The following is a 21,741-nucleotide window of genomic DNA, read 5'->3' as shown; positions in this document are numbered from 1 at the left end:
TATAACTATATTGCTTTTGTCAACCAGCAAAAAATATAATAGTGAATCCATACAGCTGGCAGAAATAGCAAACTTTGTCATTGATTAGAAGTTGGGCATACTTAAGAGGCCACACTGAGACAAGGAGATTACAAGTGGTCAAAACAAAATGAAACAGTAAAAGAAATTCTGGAGATGGACTTGTTTCTTCTCCTCACCATCTTCTCTTATTTGCACTTTTTTTTTTTTTTACAATTCAGCCTACTCATGCACAAGAATAGATACATGCTGTTGGAATTAGTAATTACTAATTGGATCTATTCTTGGAAATAGTAATAAATGGAAATATTCAAATCAATGGCCTTCTAATCATCATAGTGACATGTTGTTCTTGTATCTGGCTGGAAAAGATGATGATAATCCATAATAAGAAGCCATGAAGAGTCTTGAAGAGACGGGTTTTCATTATTCAGTGTCTACATCCCCAAAGCATGGGGATGATATGAATTGTTGGGTTTAAAATCCAACTTTTGAACTATAAATAAGAGAGTTGGAAGGGATCTTCCTGTACACAAAATTGCCTGCTACAACATCTTGCCTGTCAATGGCTTCTTCAGCTTCAACCACAATAATACACGGGCAAACAATCAATATAAACTCAAGGTAAACCACTTCAAACTCAATTGCAGAAAATATGGCTTCAGCAACAGAATGGTCAATGCCCGGAATTCTCCACCTGACTCCATTGTTACAGCCTCAACCCCTCACAGCTTCATTCTCAAACTGTCTACTGTGGGCTCACCCCATTCCTAAGAGGTCCTTAAAGGGACGTGCATAAGCATACCAGTGTGCCTACTGTCCCTGGCTTACTGTCCCCATTTATCTGTGTTTACTTCCTTTGTTTATGTTTATGTTCAAACTAAGCATACTTGTTATCTTGTATATGTTTGACAATTATTATTATTATTATTATTATTATTATTATTATTATTATTATTATTATTATTATTATTGAACAAGCCATCAGAATGAATGTAATCAAAGCCAGAATAGAAAAATCTGCTGATGACCCCCAAATGCAGACTCTGCAAATAAGTGGACGAAACCATTAATCACATACTGTTGCAAGACAAGAGCTCAGACTGACTACAAACAATGTAACAACACAGTCGCTCAGATGGTCCACTGGAATGTGTGTCACAACTACCATCTGCCTGTAGCAAAGAACAGGTGGGATCATAAGCCTGAAAAAGTGGTCGAAAATGAGCATGCAAAACTACTGTGGGACTTCTGAATACAGACTGACAAAGTTTTGGAACACAACACCCTGGATATCACAATTGCGGAGAAGAAAAAAGTGTGGGTCGTGGACCTCGCCATACCTGGTGACAGCAGAATCGATGAGAAACAACTTGAAAAAATCACAGATATCAGGACTTGAGAATCGAACTGCAGAGACTCTGCCATAAACCAGTACAGGTAGTTCCAGTGGCACTCAACACACTGGGTGCTGTGCCTAAAGACCTAGGCAAGCACTTAAGAACAATTGGCGCTGACAAGATCACCATTAGTCAGCTGCAGAAAGCCACCTTACTGGGATCTGCTCATATAATCCGCCGATACATCACACAGTCCTAAACGCTTGGAAAGTATTCAACTTGTAATTTGTGATACAAAACCCAGCGTAGTTATCTCATTTGCTGTGTACACTGTCATAATAACAACAACAACAACTCATAGCTGAAGGCAGGAGTCCTTATACCATATTCTAGACAAAATGACTGTCCAATCTCTTCTTACGCACAGCTTACGAAGGCAAGACGTTCCATGCTCTGGATACAGAATGAAAATGTTTTGTCTGTTAGAAAACCCCCATTGAAAAAAAGAGACTTTCTGCAAATCTTGTAAAGATGTCTACTCCCAAGCAGAACTGTTTACAATATTTATAAGAGTCGATCCTCAGTCAGCTGACCCAACTTACTCTAACTACTATTGGTATCACAAGATAGAGGCACTGCAGTAGTAGAAGTGGAGGTTTTGTGAGCATATATGTTTAAAGATGTAAACATGTTCTTGTGCAATGTTTACTGACTTCTTTCTGTAAATAAACATGTGCATATTATCTGGTTTGGTAAAATATGTTAATGTATAATGAAGCTGCCAGTGTAATGAGACACTGTTTTCTCTTCTTTATTAAGTGAGCCCTTATTTTATCCTTGGTAAAAAAAAAAACACCTTAATTTCTAACAAATGCATAGTATCATGACATAATTAGGTAGACACCATAACCCCTAATTGGTTATTTAGCTTTGAATCAGTTACCTTCCATTCCTGTTGACTGAAGTCAATTTTGCTATGTTTCAACTATTTCAGGTTGTTTTATAATGTCTTCAGAACAAACCCTAGCAAACTCATCATGAATTTATACCTGAGACTTCCAAAGGTATTTGATGATGTAGAGTCTTATCCCATGTATTCCCCTCTTACGCTGTTTATTTTTTTTTTCAATGAGATCAGTAATGCTAATTCTCCATCTTCTCATAACAACCCCATTAATGCATGTTATTACTACAGTTCTGCTACTATGTGTCTGAATGGAGTTAGTGTAATCTGTTTCAGGCTTTAATTGCTAAGTGGTTGCCTTATGAATTGCAAATCTATCCATTAGGAAGAGATTCAACCATTTATGCAATGCTTTTCCTTTTAACTTCGATGGGACAACAAAGTCATGCATTTTTTTGTGAATTGTCCCATTTAAAGAACAAAATCTTGGCACCTTACTGTTTGTGGCGGGTTCCATTCCAGCATAAGAGTACAGGTTCACAAAACCAGAAATAAATATTGTGTCTATGCTACTTGGAAGTTTGAGTTCTGGACTTCTGCCCCACAAGGATCTTCTCCTTTTAATTTTTATTGATTTACCTATTTGCATTTATTTCTACTTCTCACTTAATAATGGTGGAGATGCAGTGGTGCAATGGTCAGAATGCAATTGGGCAATTCGATCCTCACCAGGCTCAAGGTTAACTCAGCCTTTCGAGGTTGGTAAAATGAGGACCCAGATTGTTGGGGGCAAAATGCTGACTCTGTGAACTGCTTAGGGAGGGCTGTAGAACACTGTGAAGTGGTGCATAAGTCTGATAACAATCTATTGTTATCTCTCTGGGTCAGCCTCATTATAAAACTTAATATGGCCAGATTCTATGTATGTAGCCTTACAATAAAATAGAATGAACTCACCTATTTGTGTTTCCGATCTGGTCTACTTGGGAAGGATGACATCCGTCTTGCAAGTATGAAAGTGCACCTCTCTTGCTGTTTCTTTAACAGCCTAACACTCTTCATAGAATAGAATAGAATAGAATAGAATAGAATAGAATAGAATAGAATAGAATAGAATAGAATAGAACAGAATAGAACAGAATAGAATAGAATAGAATTCTTTATTGGCCAAGTGTGATTGAACACACAAGGAATTTGTCTTGGTGCAGATACTCTCAGTGTACATAAAAGAAAAGATACATTCATCAAGAGTCAAGAATCATAAGGTACAACACTTAATAATAGTCACAGGGTACAATAAGCAATCAAATCATAGCATCATTTTGAGGGTAGGAGTTGAAACAGTGAGGGGTCTGTCAATATTTTCACAGCCCTCTTTTTGAGTCGTGTGGTATACAGGTCCTCAGTGGAAGGCAAGTTGGTAGTAATTGTTTGTTTGTTTGTTTGCAGTCCTAATTACCCTCTAAAATCGGTGTCTGTCTTGTTGGGTTGCAGAGCCAAACCAGACAGTTACAGAGGTGCAGATGACAGAATCAATAATTCATCTGTAGAACTGTATCAGCAGAGGTTCCTTTCTGAGTTTCTTTCTCTGCCCATAATGCAGCTGTGAGCTACATCCTCCTCTCTTATCTGATCATTCCCTAGGCAGCATCTCTTCTCATCCATCCCCAAAGTTATTCCCACATACCATTGCAACTTTTGCCTTAGGAAAACCTTCAGAACTCCAAATTGTTGAGTCTTCACAACACTAGAATCGGTCATGCCATCTATTCCTTTACACATTTAACTTCTACTGTTCATTGTGGTCCAGTTAATTCCTCTGTTACAATCCCTACTGTGTGGTTTTGAGCTCATGGAGGAGTGTAACACATTCAGTGGCTTCTCTTCAGATCCACCCCCCCGCCCATTAACACATGGAGGTCAAGATGATCCTAAGATCGTATCTCCAGATGCTTACAGTTGGATGCTTACAGTTAAGAATGAAATCAATCTCAATTTCTAAATTCAGAAGAAGGATGGAGGAATCTGTGCAAAAGTGTGATCTAGAATAAGTCATAAAAAGGTGGGATGGTTAGGTACTATCCATGGGACCAGCTAACATTTTGGATATTTCCATTTTTCTTCCATTTGTTTTGGTCTCTGATACTTTGTAAAGGCAATTACATAAACCAAGATTAGAGAAATAATGCAAACGATATTCAACTTTTGATACATTTCTCCCTATAACAACATCATGACCCTGCTGGATTCAATCCTATGACCTAACATTTAATGAGTATCAAGGTTAACTGAGTGGCTGTTGGAACACAGGAGTCCTGCCATCTGTTCATGATAAACATTTTTTAAAATGACTCTTCTTTCTCCTAAATTCTTTGGTAAGCTTTTCCTATTTTGTATAATGCATTCCACATAATTGCATTATGAGCAACACTTAGTATGCCAAAGACCTTTTCCTGGACCATAGACATCTTGCTGTTGAGGCTTTATCAGAAATTACTTACAATTTTGCAATGCTTTCTTCTTTGGAAACTATAAATTGGGTTTACCAACACAGTTTCTCTATTTTGTATTCCAAAACAGTGCCAATTGCCTTGTCTATGATGCTCAGGGCATACAATTGACTAAAACAACTTCTTGACCCTGGTTACACCTGAGAGTATCATGCTAACAAATATCAAATTCTAGAATATATTATTACTAATGTGAAATGGTGATGTAGCAGAAGAGACTAAGCAGCATGAAGCAATTTCCTTGACATTTTATAATAAGCAGGAACTGTGTTCCTTCAACATAGACAAAGGTTGTGTCTCTATCTGTAGATTGCCCTGCCTTTTGTCTCCAGCCTAAGCTACTAACCTCAAGACTTCTTTCTTATTTAATGTAAAATCTGCACTTACCACTTTGTTTTGCAAAGAAATCCTCTTGACTAGACCTTGAGGCTGCTGGAATACAGGTGTAGCATAGTATGGAAAGTTACATTCATATTAAAAGATGCACAGATTCAAAGACAGACTATAAAATCTAAAAATTAATGTGAATTAATTCAAGTTAAATATGAAAACAAACTATGCATCTGATTCAACAGTAGTTTTTCAGATGGACTGATTCATGATTGAAGCTCAAGGTTTATAGGATCAAGTAATGATCTTTCATTTGTGAACAGTTCTAAAAAGGAAGATCAAGAAAAATCTCTTGAAAGAAATGTCATTTCTGTTTAGGACTTCAAGAAAAACATTCATATCATCCAGTAAAATTTAAAACATATTTCAATTGTATCTTTTTATCCAGAGTTCATCTTCATTCTGCATTGGTCTGCTGCTCCTAGAGAATTGCGCCAACATTGAGCCGGTAAAAATCAAACTGCTGGATAATTCTGCTGACTGCCAACAGTTCAATTCTCACTGGCTCAAGCTTGACTCAACCTTCCATCCTTATCAGGTTGGAGTATATAAGGCTAAGTGCTATTGCTAAGGGCTACTATATCACACCTATCACTGGGCACCATGTTTTAAGAAGGATGTTGACACATTGGTGTGTATTCAGAGAATAATGAAGATGATAAGAGGGCAGAGAAGAAAATGAAAAAAGTTTGGATATATTGAATATATCTGGAGAAGATTGCACAAAGGCAACTAGCTGTCTTTAGGTATCTGAAGGTCTCCCACGTAAATGATGGAGAAGAATTATTCAAAGCTGTTCCAAGAGACAGACAAAGAACAAAGGATTTCAAGTGCGTATCTATTTTGGATGAACATCAGGAAATATTTTAAAAGACAAGAGCTGATTAACTCAAGAGGTGAAAGACTCACTGATAATGTTACACAGTTGGGTAATTTAATGTCTGCAAGAAACAACCAAGGTTAGAGACCCCACAGCTCTTCTTTTGTTATAAGTGTTTAAACACAAGCTGGCTGGCCATTTGTCTGGAATGTTGTAGTATTTTAATCCTGTGTTGGAGAGAGGATTGGACCATACAATTTCTAAGATACCTTCCAACTCATACATTACATGATTCTAAGAAATACCCCATAATATATTTGTATCTGTGAGTCATCCGTATGTCTCCCTCATTATTCTTGATTACTAGGGAGAGCAATAATTCATCCAGGTATTGAGAGGATACAACATAGTTGATATTCATGCACTAATATACGGATAATCCTCCAAGTGGCCTCAACAACTCTCTGAAAGAATGCTAATGACCCAATGTGCAAGGAATCAGAATGCAAAAAGAATGGAAGACACTCCTTGGAAGAGAAGTGAAACGTCTTCAAAGAAAGTCCAGTTGCCTCTTGAAAAAAAAAACACCATTGGGATTTATATCTTGTTACTTCAGGCAGGAGCCCTTCTTCTTGTGAAAATCAGTACATAAATTAGTCTGAAGTTATGAAGCATACTGCCAGTCCAACAAGTGAGAAAATCTAGGTTCAAATCAAGACACCGTCCAAAAACTAATTAATTTTCAGATGTTCAATATCTCTGAGCCAGGACATCTTCCTCCATGAATAAATCCAAGGATGTGCTAGTAATGCAACATCATCTATCTCTGCTTCATATTGTTTCATTCATTAATCCAGTAACAAAAACATTTTCACCCTAAAACATATTTTCCACTATTTATCCCTTTTTTTTAATTTCTACCTATTTTGTTTTACATATATTCTTTTTTTTTTACTTTCTCAAAGCTGATGTATACGAAACAAAAAACAAAAATAAAATAGAACTAATATCAATGTAGTCATTCTTAATTAATATCTTCCAATTAACAACAATAATTCCCTGCTTACTATTTTATAAATTTGTGTTTCTTTTTCTCCCCATTCAGGATCCACAAAGTATTTTCCCCCAATCTACAATGAATCTTACATTTATTCCAAAGATATTCATATAACCATTTCATATTTCCTCTTTGTTTCCCTTTAGCCAAGTTTTACCTATGGAATTATGTTTAATTTTCATTCATCACCTTTTTATATGAAGCAAAAATTTATTAAAAGAAAAATGGAATAGATAATGATTTGATAGAAAACTAGATAAGAAAGCTGGAAATGTAACTATGACTATGTATGTATGTTGTAACCTGGAATCACATTGCTCACTTGAAAAGATGTATAAAAAATAAAATAAAATTAAGGGGGGAAAAACCATCATCTATCTCCAATCTACAACAGTCATTTCAACAGTTCCAAGAAGGCTCCACACCCATTTGCACCACTCAGGTGACCCTGAGGACACAGATAAACCTCCAGGTGGCCTCAACTACCCTCTAAAAGGATGCAAATGACCAGCTGTTGGCAAGGAGTATAAATCCTTCCGTTCCCCAACATCCAGTCAGAACTGAAGAAGCTTCTTGGATGAGAAGCGAGACATCTTCAAAGAAAACTAAGAAAGTCCTGATAAAGCACCTTTGGGACGACATGACCTTGGATGACTGAGAATCTCCACAGACAGCCCTGTATACCATACTGATCTTCTTGGAGATCAGAATCCTGCTTCAGAAACAGAATGGAAGGCAATCATTCTGATCTACATTCACTTTTTTTTTTTTAAAGGGAACCACAAAGTATATCTTGTTGTTTTCCTGGCATTGGCATTTTAATAGCACATCCTGAAGATGCACATTCAGGTATGTCTAATGAACACATGGGCCCTTAAGCACCACCTTGAGTTTCCAAATGGAAAGCTATTAAAATGCTGTTCGGTGAATACTGGGGGGCCCTGAGCAGCAATTGCTCTTTTACTGCTCAGATAAGAGTTGAATTTAAAACAGTTGTACAGCATAATCTGTTTTTGTTAGGCTTCTTCTTCTTCTTCTTCTTTTTTTAAATATACCTGGGCAACAGTAATTAGAAAAAGACTGGTCGGAAACTTTTTTGGAAGATCATAAACAGAGGATCGGTTGGAAGAAGTGTTAGGATGGGCAATACAACCACTCATAAAACAGAATTTTAGCAGGGTATGGTTCTTCTCTGGGCTGTGAAAATATTTACAGACCCCTCACATCTCGGACATAAACTGTTTCAGCTCCTTTCTTCAAATGACGCTATAGAGCACTGCACACCAGAACAACTAGACACAAGAACAGTTTTTTTTCCCCAAATGCCATCACTCTGCTAAGCAAATAATTCCCTCAACACCTACCATGATGCCTGGTGGAACAGAAATGCTAACTGTTGTGTTTGGCCTTCTAAAGGATATTCAGCTCAGAATACTAAAAGTATAATAAGGGATCCAGAGAAAAGTATATCACCATCTTTTTGAGGTCACCCAAAACAAGTAGACCCAAAGATGCTCCTTAAAAAAGTAGGCATGTTTAAGGATAAGATAAGACAAGATTTCCTACAGTAAGGTAAAGGTAAAGGTTCCCCTCACACATAGGTACTAGTCGTTTCCGGCTCTAGCGGGTGGTGCTTACCTCTGTTACAAAGCCGAAGAGCCAGCGGTGTCTGAAGACATCTCCGTGGTTATGTGGCTGGCATGACTAAATGCCAAAGTTGCGCAGAACACTGTTCCCTTCCCACCAAAGGGATCCCTATTTTTCTACTTGCATTTTTATGTGCTTTCGAACTGCAAGGTTGGCAGAAGCTGGGACAAGTAACAGGAGCTCACTCCATTATTCAGCACTAGGGATTCGAACTGCCAACCTTTCTGATCAACAAGCTCAGCGTCTTGGCCACTGAGCCACCACATCCCTTCATGTTCTACAGTAGACTGTTCCAAATTGGGCAATAGCTTAGCAGAATTTAAACAAGTTAATATATGGGATAGGAGCATGTAATGACACCTTATGGATATGGAGATAAAATGATTGAATGTCCTGTACAATTATTTACCCTAGATAGAACCATAGTATTATAGCAAAAGGATTCCAGTTTACTGCACCCTCATCCAGAAGCATCTGCAAGGAAGAGAAGACAATGGGATAGAGGGTGGATGAAACCAACATTATTGTATTCTTGAGATGACAGCTTGGCCCCTTTCTTTCTAGATATTCATGTAGGAAAGGGATGGAGGTTGCAACACAATAATTCAATGCAATTCATTCATTCATTTATCGTAATTCATTGATTAACTCATCCAACCATCCAATCAACCACCCATCCATCCATTATGAAAGTATAGGATGGATACAGATGCCTTGCTCTCTCTTCCTTACAATTTATTACCTAGCACAGAAGGAAAGAAAGAGCATAGGGGGAATTTGATGTGACTATATAAGAGGAATTGATCCCCACACACACTGTGGAGTATGTCAAAAAGAGCTCTTCACTCAAATCTTACATTGGATTTAATATAAAAACATATCAGGTCCTTGGTAGATAAGACAAATTAACAAACAAGGAAATAACAAGACCTGAAAAACTGGGCAATTTTCAAAGCGGCATATAGATGAAGACTGTTTAAAAGAACTCTGAAGTTTAATAATGAATAATGAATACCTTTATTGTCATTGCATTCCACAAACACCATGAAATTTGAAAGTTACTCCAGCACAGTGCCCCAAACACCACATCACAATCACACTACGGAGTATTTAAAAATTAAAATAATAAAAATAATAATAATATTTAAAAATCTAATCTAAAACCTAATCTAAAACATTTAGTAAGTTAAATAGTTTTAAAATGCCGCTGTATACATAGGACTAAATCACAAATGCACTGTTTGATTCAAGACAATTACTGCCTTGGAAAAGAAAGCAACAAGTCAGGACTAAAGTATTAAGCTTTACTTAGTATTTAGTGTTCTTTTTTTCAGGTGATACAAAATCCTCTGATATAGATAGTCCTCAACCGCAACGGAGCCCATCATTTCTGCTGCTAAGTGAGACATTTGTTAAGCAAGTTTTGTCCCATTTTACAATCTTCCTTGTCCCCGTTAAGTAAATCCCTTGCAGTTGATCAGTTAGTAACCCAGCTGTTAAATGAATCTGGTTTCCCTGTTGATTTTGATTCCCAGAAGGTCACAGAAGGGGATCACGTGACCCCAGGACACAGCGTCTTAAATATGAAACAGATGCCAAGTGTCTGAATTTTGATCACATGACCCTGGAGACGCAGCAATGATTGTAAGGCTGAAAAATGGCCATAAGTCATATTTTTCAGTGCCTTTGTAACTTTGAGCAGTCATTAAGTGAACTGTTGTATGTTGAGGGCTACTTGTACAAGATCCTACTCAGAAAGGGTAAGTGGACATTTGCTACATATTTCCAAAGGGGGGAAAAAACGGGAACAAAAATTATCTAAATTTGTTTGAGTCTGTAGCATAAATCGAGAACCTCGTTAAGCATGTTAAGTCATGTTGTTGTCTATTCAAAATGCAAGTTTGTTAAAGAAGCAGAACACTGGCATTTTGAAAGCAAAGACTGCATCTTGAAGCTGTTGTTTTTTAAAAAAACAAGCAGCCCATTTAATCCTGTTTTCCCTCTTTTGATCTCTTTTCTTTGCTTATCAGTGGGATATGGCACAACAGAAAATGTGCCCATCAACTCCCCACCCCTCCCCCCCAAGCAATGTAGTGACATCATTATAATAGCTAAGAACATAATCTGTTGCCTGAGCAACATTTATTATGGAGAGGAGAGGAGAGGAGAGGGAAGGGAAGGGAAGGGAAGGAGAGAGGAGAGGAGAGGGAAGGGAAGGAGAGAGGAGAGGAGAGGGAGAGGGAGAGGAGAGGGAGAGGGAGAGGGAGAGGGAGAGGAGAGGAGAGGAGAGGAGAGGAGAGGAGAGGAGAGGGAAGAGAGAGAGAGGGTAGGGTAGGGAAGAGGAGAGGAGAGAAGAGAGGAGAGGAGAGGAGAGGAGAGGAGAAATAATGGAAGGGAAGGGTAGGGAAGGGGAGAGGAGAGGAGAGAAGAGAGGAGAGGAGTGGAGAGGAGAGGAGAGAAGAGGAGAGGAGAAATAATGGAAGGGAAGGGAAGGGAAGGGAAGAGGAGAGAAGAGAAGAGAAGAGAGGAGAGGAGAGGAGAGGAGAGGGAGAGGAGAGGAGAGGAGAGGAGAGGGAAGAGAGGAGAGGGTAGGGGAGGGAAGGGGAGAGGAGAGGAGAGAAGAGAGGAGAGGAGTGGAGAGGAGAGGAGAGGAGAGGAGAGGAGAGGAGAAATAATGGAAGGGAAGGGAAGGGAAGGGAAGGGAAGGGAAGGGAAGAGAAGAGAAGAGAAGAGAAGAGAAGAGAAGAGAAGAGAAGAGAAGAGAAGAGAAGAGAAGAGAAGAGAAGAGAAGAGAAGAGAAGAGAAGAGTCAATAATTGCCCAGGAGAGGAAACTGTGCTACGGAAAAGAGATCTTCAAGTAGATAGATACTGCTGCAAATCCTAATGATGAAGAATCTGTGGAGAATAGAAGGAAGGAAGCAGTACAAAATAAAATAAACACCACGAATCAAGAAGCAGCATGGAATTAAATTGAGTAGGATTCCTATTTTATTTATTCATTGTTTGTTTGTTTATTAGATTTTTGTTCTGCCTTTATTCTTCTTAAGTAACACAAGGCAGCAGGCATAAATAATACCTCTTACTCCTCCTATTGTCCTCACAACAAGTCTGTGAAGTGGCTTGGACTGAGAGAGAGAGAGAGAGGAGAGGGGAGAGACTGGCCCAAAGTCATCCCACCAGTTTCCATGACCAAGGCAGGACTAGAAGTCCCAGTCTCCTGGTGATTGACCCAAAGTCACCCAGCCAGCTTTCCTACCTCAGGCAAGACTAGAACTCACCATCTCCTATTTTCTAGGCCAGCACCTTAATTGCGACACCAAACTGGTTCTTCCAGTACAACAAAGAAGCTAATCAGTTTTCTTCAATCTTCAATACTTTCAGCTTAGGGGTGGTGGGAACGAAGAGGGAGGAGGGAGGAGAGAGGAGGAGGAGGAGGAGGAGGAGGAGGAAGAGGAGGAAAGATGAAGTACTGTGCATTTTTTGATCCATTGTTCTTGCAAAGAGGAGCACATTTAGATGGGAGAGTAGACATTCAACATAAAGAGGGATGACTCAATAGTATGAAATTGAAGTCTATTCAGCCCTCTCTCTCTCTCTCTCTCTCTCTCTCTCTCTCTCTCTCTCTCTCTCTGTGCGCGTGATATTTTGATGAGTTGTTTTGAAAAACACTTTATAGGATTATTTGCCTGATTTTTTATTAATTTTAGTTCCTGTGGAAGTTGTACTAAATGAAGCCAAAGGTAGGAAAAACAGGACTGGTCTTTAGAGTGTAATTGTGTCTTCAAGATAGCATGACTGAGCTGGTTCTTCAGAACAGTGTGGGAAGCAAATGGGACAAGTGAAGCAGAAAGGGAGAATATTAGAAGTTTCCCCTTCTTCTTCTGGCCTCCCCATACGTATAGAACACAAGTTTTATGGACCCAGAGCTGTCTTTGCTGCACAGATTAAACCAATCAGTTGTAAAAAAAAACTATGCCTAGTGGCCAAGGAAATTGTAGGTAAAACAACCCAACTGACAGAACCCCAAAATCTATTTATCACAGCATCCTGTTTCCAGAGTTTCCAGATTCTAGGAAACTCATGTACAGGTAAGAACTTTTCCAGCTGTTATTCTGATTTTTCTTTAATTTATAGGCATATACCGATTCTGAAAGTTAAGGTTTGCTGAAAGCATAAAAAAGACAGTTTGATGTGGTGATTAAGAATCTGGCCTGAAAACCAGCAGACTGTGAGTTTTAATCCCACCTTAGGCAGGAATGCCAGCTGGGTGGCGTTGAGTCAATCACCAGGAGACTGTGAGTTCTAGTCCCGCTTTAAGCATGGAAGCCAACCTGGTGACTTTGGGCCATTCCCTCTCTCTCAGCCCAAACCATTATTGTTAGGTTGTTGTTGTGAGTAAAATAGAAGGAAGAAGGAGCTTTTACACATTTTTGCCACCTTATTTATGAAAATAATAAAGGCCGATCAAAAAAGAAAAGATCTAAATTAATTAATAAATAAGATGATTCCATGCCCTCCGTGTTGTGAACCATACTTCGATAATTTCCATGGTGGATTTTTTGTGTTTTATTAAACATGGAGAAGCTTTTGAAACCATCCTTCACTGAGGTGGTTAGAATTCTGATTGATAGGCCCACATGAAGAATAAACAGCAATAGGACAGATGGTTTGAGCTAGCATGAAGAAACTCACTTAAAATCTACAGCAGGGGTGTGAAACTCAAGGCCTGTGGCCACATCTGGCCTATCGGGTGCTTAAATCTGGCCTGCAGGGTGGCCTGGAAATAGCAAAGGACCGGCCCATGGGGCCTCTAGCAGCCAAAACAGGGTGCAGGGGGGGGGCATGCATGCCCCCATTCCCATTTTGGCCAGCGGAGTGCTGCAGGAGACATCTGTCCCATCTCCACCACCCCCCACCACCCCAAAGCCAGCCTGTAGAGAACTACAATGCTGATGCAGCCCTCAAAGAAATCCAGTTTGATACCCTTGATCTACAGGATAAATCACCAAGAACTCGAAGGAGTTCCAGTCGTTTCTTGGAAAGAGATAATTGCTCGTATGAGCTATAATTTGCCCATCATTACTGCTAGATATTATGTTTTCCCCTAACTCCTATTTGTCCCTCACATATAAACAAACAAGCAAAAAAGAAAAAAAGACTAAGTTGATTGCAACAGAAGTTTGAGAGTGTTTATTGTATCAGCCTATTGAACAGCACTGTGGCTAATTTAAAGAAAAGAAGAAAATGGCTTAAGCGAAGCCTAACCCGCCAGAAGCCCGCTATTAATTCATATGCGGATCAGGAAAACACCAAGTTTTCCCTTTAAATTTAGAAATAAAATTCAAATGTAATCGATATTGTTCTTACCACCAACCTGGAAGCATATGCAACCCTCATCCTCCGGGCTATCCTTTTCTCTTATCTTCTCATTGTGGTTGATAACAAACACAGTGTATAATTGGACTGTGATTTTGTATAAACTTGTTAAGATGTAGCTTCGGGTAAGTCAGTCAGAGTGCTTTTAACTCTTTGCACTGTTTCAAGCCTTCTGCTTTATCATGAATAAAGAAAGATTTAGGTTAGGATGAGAAGAGAAGAGAAGAGAAGAGAAGAGAAGGGAAGGGAAGGGAAGGGAAGGGAAGAGAAGAGAAGAGAAGAGAAGAGAAGAGAAGAGAAGAGAAGAGAAGAGAAGAGAAGGAAGGAAGGAAGGAAGGAAGGAAGGAAGGAAGGAAGGAAGGAAGGATCATTCAAATGTATGATCAGAATGTTAAAATAGCCAGGATTTAGTGATGGTTTGGAAACAAATAATTCTTCAAGGTGAATTGAAGGACATAGGTAAATTCCATTTGAGAAAAGTTGGGCAAACTATATAGCACTGCTTAAATTCATAGCTGAGCAACCAAAAGGGCAAACAGCAGGAAGCAGCGGGTAGAAGTTCATCAGGGGCAGATCTCACCTGGAAATAAGAAGGAATGTCTTGACAGTGAGAATGATTAATTAATTAATGGAACAGCTTGCCTCTTAGAGTTGTGGTTAGAAACTGGAGGTTTCCAAAAAGAAACTGGACAACCATTTGTCTGGGGTTTTATAAGGACTTCTGCCTTGGAAGTGGGATTAGAACAGGGGTGTCCAACTCGTATCGTCATGGCATCATCATGTGATGTATTGCAACTCCCTCCCCCCCCTTTGCTAAACCAGGCATGAGTATGGCCAGCCTGTGATGCATTTGGCCCACAGCAGAGATGGTATTCAGCAGGTTCTAACCAGTTCTGGAGAACCAGTAGAAGAAATGTTGAGTAGTTCAGAGAACCGGCAAATGCCACTTCTGACTAGCCCTGTCCCCATCTATTCTCTGCCTCCCATTGAGTCCCAGCCGATCGGCTGGGTCCTCTTTTGTTGCCCTTCACAGGAGAATGGAGCTGGAAAGCAGGTTAGTGGGGTGGGGAGGGAATGGAGATTTTACAGTATCCTTCCCCTGCCATGCCCACCAAGCCACGCCCACCAACCACACCATGACCACCAAGCCACGCCCACAGAACCGCTAGTAAAAAATAATTGAATCCCACCACTGGCTCACGGGCCATGAGTTTGACATCCCTGGATTAGAAGACTTTCACAGTCCCTTCCAGCCCTATGATTTTATGATCCTGGGTGCTTTTTCCCAAACCGGAAGTGAATCTAAAATTAACCAGTCAGGCTCTTTCATGCACTTCTCCGCTCAGTGTGGCTCCTTTGGAAGCAGGAGGTGGCCTTGAAATGTTGAGAAAACCATGAGCCAACAGATCAATGCATAGATGGGACTGAAAGACTGTCTTTGCTCTCAGCCCACATTGTTTTAATTTTTAAAGCCTGGGACACCTCGTTTTATGAATTCAGGAACTGTTTATGTGAGAATGTAGCTTAATCTCTACATCTTCTCTGTTGCATTCCCCACTGAGAGAAATTAAACAACCTTCTGCTCAAGTAGTCTACAAAGCTTTGCCATGACATGGAGAATGGGACAAGAGCCTGGGAAAGGCTGTGCTTAAAGATTTTGAAAGGCCTGAGGACTACCATTTGGATGACACCATCATCACATGTATGAGTGGAATCAGAGTTACTGGAGACTATTAAAAAGAAAAAAAAAAGTATGCTTCCTTTAAGGCTTGGGTACACTTTGAGGTGCTTTCCCACCTCAAAGTAGAGAAATGGAAGAGTAATTTGAGTTTTCTGAAGGCCCATTGAAAGCAGAATTGGGAAGTTCAGGTTATCCACCACTGACCCAAAATGCAGGAATATCTACTCAAAGTCATAAAATGCTAGTTCTTAAAAGGAGAGGAGTTTTGCTGTAAAGGTAAAGATTCCCCTCGCACATACATACTAGTCATTTCCGGCTCTAGGGGCTGTGCTCATCTCTGTTACAAAACCGAAGAGCCAGAGTTGTCCGAAGACGTCTCCGTGGTCATGTGCCTGGCATGACCAAACACCCAAGGTGCATGGAACCCTGTTACCTTCCCACCAAAGGGGTCCCTATTTTTGTACTTGCATTTTTACATGCTTTCGAACTGCTAGGTTGGCAGAAGCTGGGACAAGTAATGGGAGCTCACTCTGTTACGCAGCACTAGGGATTCAAACCACCAACCTGTCAACCTTTCTGATCAACAAGCTCAGTGTCTTAGCCACTGAACCACCACATCCCTAAGTTTTGCTGAAGGCCTCTTAAATGAATGCGTTCTTTAGTTGGAAAGAGGCATGGCTTGGGCTCGTTTTCAAATAATTTTGTGACAAGTGGAAGTTGGCTGAGTTTTGTAACCAGTTGTTCTTCTCACATCGGAGGCATCATTTTAAAGGGGCAAGCTGAACTGAGAACACCAAAAGAAATACAGGTGTCTTATATTCTCTTGCTTGTTAACAATATTCTCATGCCAGCAATTAGAAAACTTGGCACGGGTTTCTCCCTGATTAATTTTTAACTCACACCTAAAGGGATTAGAACAAAGTGCTTCCAAATTCCTATTTTTAAATCCCATTATCTGTTAATGCTAAATCTCCAGTATTTCTCACTGAAATGAAGCAACCTCACCACTGAGTGAAAAACCTGGATTCAGACATTTCCTCTGGTGCTTCCAAATATTATAAATCAGCCTAATTGAATTGAATCTAAACCGACAGTTGCTACCAGTAAATACAGACTGTTTTCCCAAGTCTTGGATGAGAAAGTGAAAAATGAAAGAGCAACACACACACAAACACACATACGCACACGTTTTAGAGCTGGTTTCCTTCTGTGCAACTATTTTATTGTAGAAGCGACAAATCCGGTGTTGCGTAAAGCACTAACAACAATCTATGGAACCATTTTTTTTAAAAAAAAGTTATTAGACTGAAATGCTGACCTTATTTGGCAACGGGGATGCAACAAAATCTTTGGGTTTCCAGTAGTTCTTTTGTTCCATTAGTTCTATGATGTGAATAAAAATCACAAACATGCCCGGCGAATGACTGCCTTATCCTTCTCTTTGTCAGGGGATTCTTTGGCGTGATAGAAATTTTTCTGCCAATCAGGAAAACTGCATGCAATCCGAAACTTTGCAAAATGATCTGGGGGGGATTAGGGCAGCAAATACCTCTGGCAATGGAAGAAATACTTGGTATTAATAAAATATAGTGTTTTTCTTCCCAGCAGGATACATAACTACAATAAATAAGAAAGGGGTGGGAAGGCACCAACAGCTAGTTTCTGAGAAATCTGATATATTCAAACGCATCTCCATTTCTGAGCTCAGTTGTTTTCTTGCAGATGTTTCATTACACAAACTCAGTAACATGATCAGTGCCAGGAGTCAGAGTGATATTTGCCGGTTCTCCAAACTACTCAAAATTTTCGCTACCGCTGAATACCGCCTCTGGTTGCAGCAGTTTTCAACAAGTTTTTACAAAATTTGCAAAGCTGGCATTGCCCTAGTGCTTACAGCTGCTACCAACCTTTTACATCTTTTCTCATCCATATATAAATAAAGCAGAATCAGAACAGTGGTGGGATTCAAAAATTTTTTACTACCAGTTCTGTGGGCATGGCTGGGTGGGTGTGGCAGGGGAACGATACTGCAAAATTCCCATTCCCTCCCCACCCCACTAACCTGCTTTCCAGTTCTGTTCTCCTGTTCAGGGCAACAAAAGGAGACTCAGCCAATCAGCTGGGACTCAATGGAAGGCAGAGAATAGATGGGGTTGGCGGGGCCAGTCAGAGCTGGTATTCCGAACTACTTAAAATTTCTGCTGCTGGTTCTCCGAACTACTCAAAATTTCCACGACTGGTTCTCCAGAACTGGTCAGAACCTGCTGAATACCACTTCTGAATCAGAAATATTTTCTCAACCCCACAGCAAAATGATATTACACCTGTTTCTCTTAACTTCCCACCTATATCAGGAATTGCATTAACTGGTTTACTTGTTTATCTTGCTTTCTTTTCCTCTCCAAAGCCTCTGCAGCTTGTTCTGTGTACCCGCTGTTTCTAAATAGTGTGGTTATTGGCCATGAACTCTGTATGTGTGTGTCTCTCATTGTTTTTACCCTGCCCTTTCTATTATGACACTAATAAAGACGGGATAGAGAGAGGGGAGATCTGCTTGTGTAAAACAGGGAGGTAACCACATGCAGCTGTTCTTAGGACCACCAGTATTAACCATAATTACTTCTTTCTGAGCTTTGGTTATGAATGTGTCTTGGTAACAGCAAAGCAATAGGCATCTCTTAAGCAAGCCTTTGTGTTCTGTTTCAATACTTTAAAGTTTAGGCTGGTGGCCCAGAACATAATGAACATATGTTTCTAGGTGACAGCAGAACAACACAACATTACATTATCCAGTTTCTGAATGGCAGAAAGAACCACAGAGGGGAAAACGAGAGGGCATCAGTCTGTTTTCAATGCTCGATGTTTATTTCCATCCTGAATCCAGGCACATTTAGCCAGGAGTAAGTGTTGCTTTGTTTAACTGTGTTCCCGTCCAAGAAATGCGTATAGACCAAAAGCAATGAAGCTAATCTTGTGTGTATTTACTAAGAAATAAGTCCCAGTTGGCTTAGCAAGACTTAATCTCCAAAAAAAAAGGTATGTAGCAGTGCCAGCTATGGAGGGAAGAGAATGAATGGGCTTAATGAAATATATAGTCTAACCTTTAAGTCCCAACATTTTTAAACAAAAGGTGCCCAGCGCTCTAGAAACAGTAACTAAGTGGGTTGGAATTGGCCTTAAGTATATAAATGTGCACTTTCAAGCAGATTTCTTATAGTTCACTGACTTTCAACGTACATGAGATGGACCTCTGAAAGGAACACATGGAGAAGTCATGCTTGATGCATTCAGGAACACACTGATGATTCTTCTACGCACCATGCAAATAAAGTCTAAAAAGTATTATGAGCTATTTTGGGGGTTGTGGAGGGCAAGAATGGGTAGATCTAAAGCCTGTGACTGGTAGAATTCATGGCAAAAATCCATCCTCTGTCCCCTTTCTTTGAAATAAAACCTCCTCTTTCCTTCACTTGTTTACACTTTCAACAGTGCAAAATGTTAAACTGCCCGCTTTACTACTCAAGCCATAGCAGTCATAGCCTTCTAAAGAAAACGGTAATGATGACTTCAGAATACAGGAAATAACTTTCCTGTTGGAAGGCTTCCTATGTCCTTATCCCCAGAAAGTCTAAGTTCGTCTAATTGCGCCTCTTGCTGCTCTTCTCGTAGTCCAAGTGGACTATCAAATGATGGAAGAGGCCAATCACTCTTGCCAGTTGGCTGAATAGACCCTTCTAAATGACTTTTGAAATGAAGGCACGAGTGGGTAGTTGCCCACTCCTTTTCAGCTGGCACCATAGGGTTTATAGTGCTTGTTATAAATGCGAGTGCCTGCTATTCTCAGGAATGAATGCACGAAGCCCTGGAAAGTCTTTTAAATGCACATAAAAAGGGTGTTTTAAAAAATGCCATGTGGCTTTCCACAATCTCAGTCTTTGGAGACCTTATTTTACTCTCTCCTAAATATGTTTTTCCCCTCCCTCAATTTTTAAGATGCTTCATGTTGCAAACAGCATCCCGAAGGGAGGAGAAGTTTATGAAAAGAGACAATGGGGTTGAACCAGAACATCTTCTGCAAGAGGAAAGGTGGGGAAAACGAGCAATTGATAGCTAGTTTTAACTTCAGCGGAAGTCAATGCTGCAAAAGTCCATCAGGTGCTCCAAAAGCACAGAGAAAATGGCTTAAAAGATTGCTTTTTAGTACCACATCAGAACCAAATCTCCCAATTTTGCTTCACAATAATGAACATGGGCCATATTCTATGATTTAAAAAGGATATATGTAGGCAGGCATGCTTTTGTACAAAGCAGGATGTTCATATCAACAGAAGAAAATTTGCAGCTCAGAGTTGAATTGTCGGGTCTTCGGTGCTCTCTGAGCTTGGTGGTTTTCTTGCAGGTGGTTCATTACCAAATGAGGTAGTGCACTGATGGTGTTACCTTGCTTGGTAATGAAACATCTGCAAGAAAACAACCAAGCTCAAAGAACACTCTGTAGGACATTAGTTTGAAAGGTAGGGTTCTTTCAACATTTCAGGCATCAGGTATTTCATCCTAACTTTTTTCTTTCCCTTTGAACTAGCAGTTACCAAGAAAGAGCAGTCCAAGGATATTTCAACCCTGATGTCTAATTTGGGCTTCTGAGCAACATCAGGTAGACTACTAGCTGAACTAGATGGGTGTTTAATCAGATCCAATAGGGCTGTTCTTAAAAAATGTTGCTTTACCAGTGCCGTCTATCTTATAATAACTTCTGTTTCTCCACCACTATATTCCCTGGAGCTAAATCTATCAAGTTCAATTTCACTCAACATCTTATTTTCCCTACTTTTCATTCACTTAATCCTGTCACCCCATCAGCATGAAAGGTAATGAATATTCAACCCACTTTCTAACTTTTCTGAATGCATTCCAAAGATTTTTGCAAATCATTTGTGCCATCTATATATATTTTGCCTATTACAATGTGAGTTTATTTGCTTTGCCCCTTCCCCAGTGGTGGGATTCATTTTTTTTTTTTACTACCGGTTCTGTGGGTGTGCCTTGGTGGGCGTGGCAGGGGAAGGATACTGTAAAATCTCCAGTCAGAGGTGGTATTTGCCGGTTCTCCGAACTACTCAAAATTTCCACTACCGGTTCTCCAGAACTGGTCAGAACCTTCTGAATACCACCTCTGCCCTTCCCACATACCCATTTCTATTTATCCTAGACAGTAGACTTGATTGCATCACCTTCAGATATTCAACTCATAACTTTAAGAAAATCAACCCAGTCCCAATTATGAAAAAAAAATGACTGGAGACCAATGGACCTCATATTATTAATTCATTGAAGATTGAATCCAAACACCCTTCCTATTCAAAGGAACACAAAAATAGTGTTACTATTTTACTAAAAATTATTCAGGACACATATGAACCTACTCGAGCCTTGTGTTAGCTTGGAAGGTTTTCATTCCTCTTCTCTAAGTGTGGCGAGGAATTGATGGAACTCACGTCTTCTACTGATTGACCCTTTCCACTCTCTTACTTGTTTGTTTGTTTATTTGTTTATTTTGCCAATTCTGCCCTGAGAGGTTAGGTGGTGGAAAGAGATTTGAGCAAGTAAAATGAGATTTGGGAAAGGAAAAATGACCAGCAATGGCTTTTTCAGATTCGCAGGCAGAAAAGAATAGATGGAAGATTTTTGTTTGAATTTCTCCAGGGGAAAGATTTAACCTTTTTTTTTTTATTTTTAAGAGCAGCTAAAGAATACTGATACTTCAAAATGCACATCTAGAGTTGTCTTAAAATGTCAAAATCAAAGAACTGCAAAAGAGACAATTAAACCACGAAAGATGGGACATTCATACGCAACTCCTTGGTGAGAATACTATAAAAAAAATACAAACATAACACATTCCACCTGTGTGAATTTCATCCAGATTCTACTCCCTTTGGACAGACATTTCAGAAAAAGATGAGTTTTCATCACCAACAGAGAAAAGCAGAAATTCTG

General features: G+C 39.7%; 1 long non-coding RNA gene across 2 annotated transcripts in view; it reads right to left on the bottom strand.

Annotated features, from left to right (window-relative positions):
• LOC148124786 (uncharacterized) overlaps positions 1-21,741 on the bottom strand; it is a 92,839-nt gene that overhangs the window by 53,910 nt on the left and 17,188 nt on the right. For both annotated transcript variants that reach the window (XR_015745016.1, XR_015745017.1), the window contains exon 2: positions 3,220-3,318. This is a non-coding gene — a long non-coding RNA (uncharacterized LOC148124786). The remainder of the gene's footprint in view (positions 1-3,219; positions 3,319-21,741) is intronic.

This window comes from Pseudonaja textilis, chromosome 12 (genome assembly GCF_049901715.1).
Source record: "Pseudonaja textilis isolate UNSWEBS1 chromosome 12, rPseTex1.2, whole genome shotgun sequence".
In the NCBI taxonomy this organism is placed as follows: Eukaryota; Metazoa; Chordata; class Lepidosauria; order Squamata; family Elapidae; genus Pseudonaja; species Pseudonaja textilis.
This window is presented reverse-complemented; position numbering and strand designations above follow the sequence as displayed.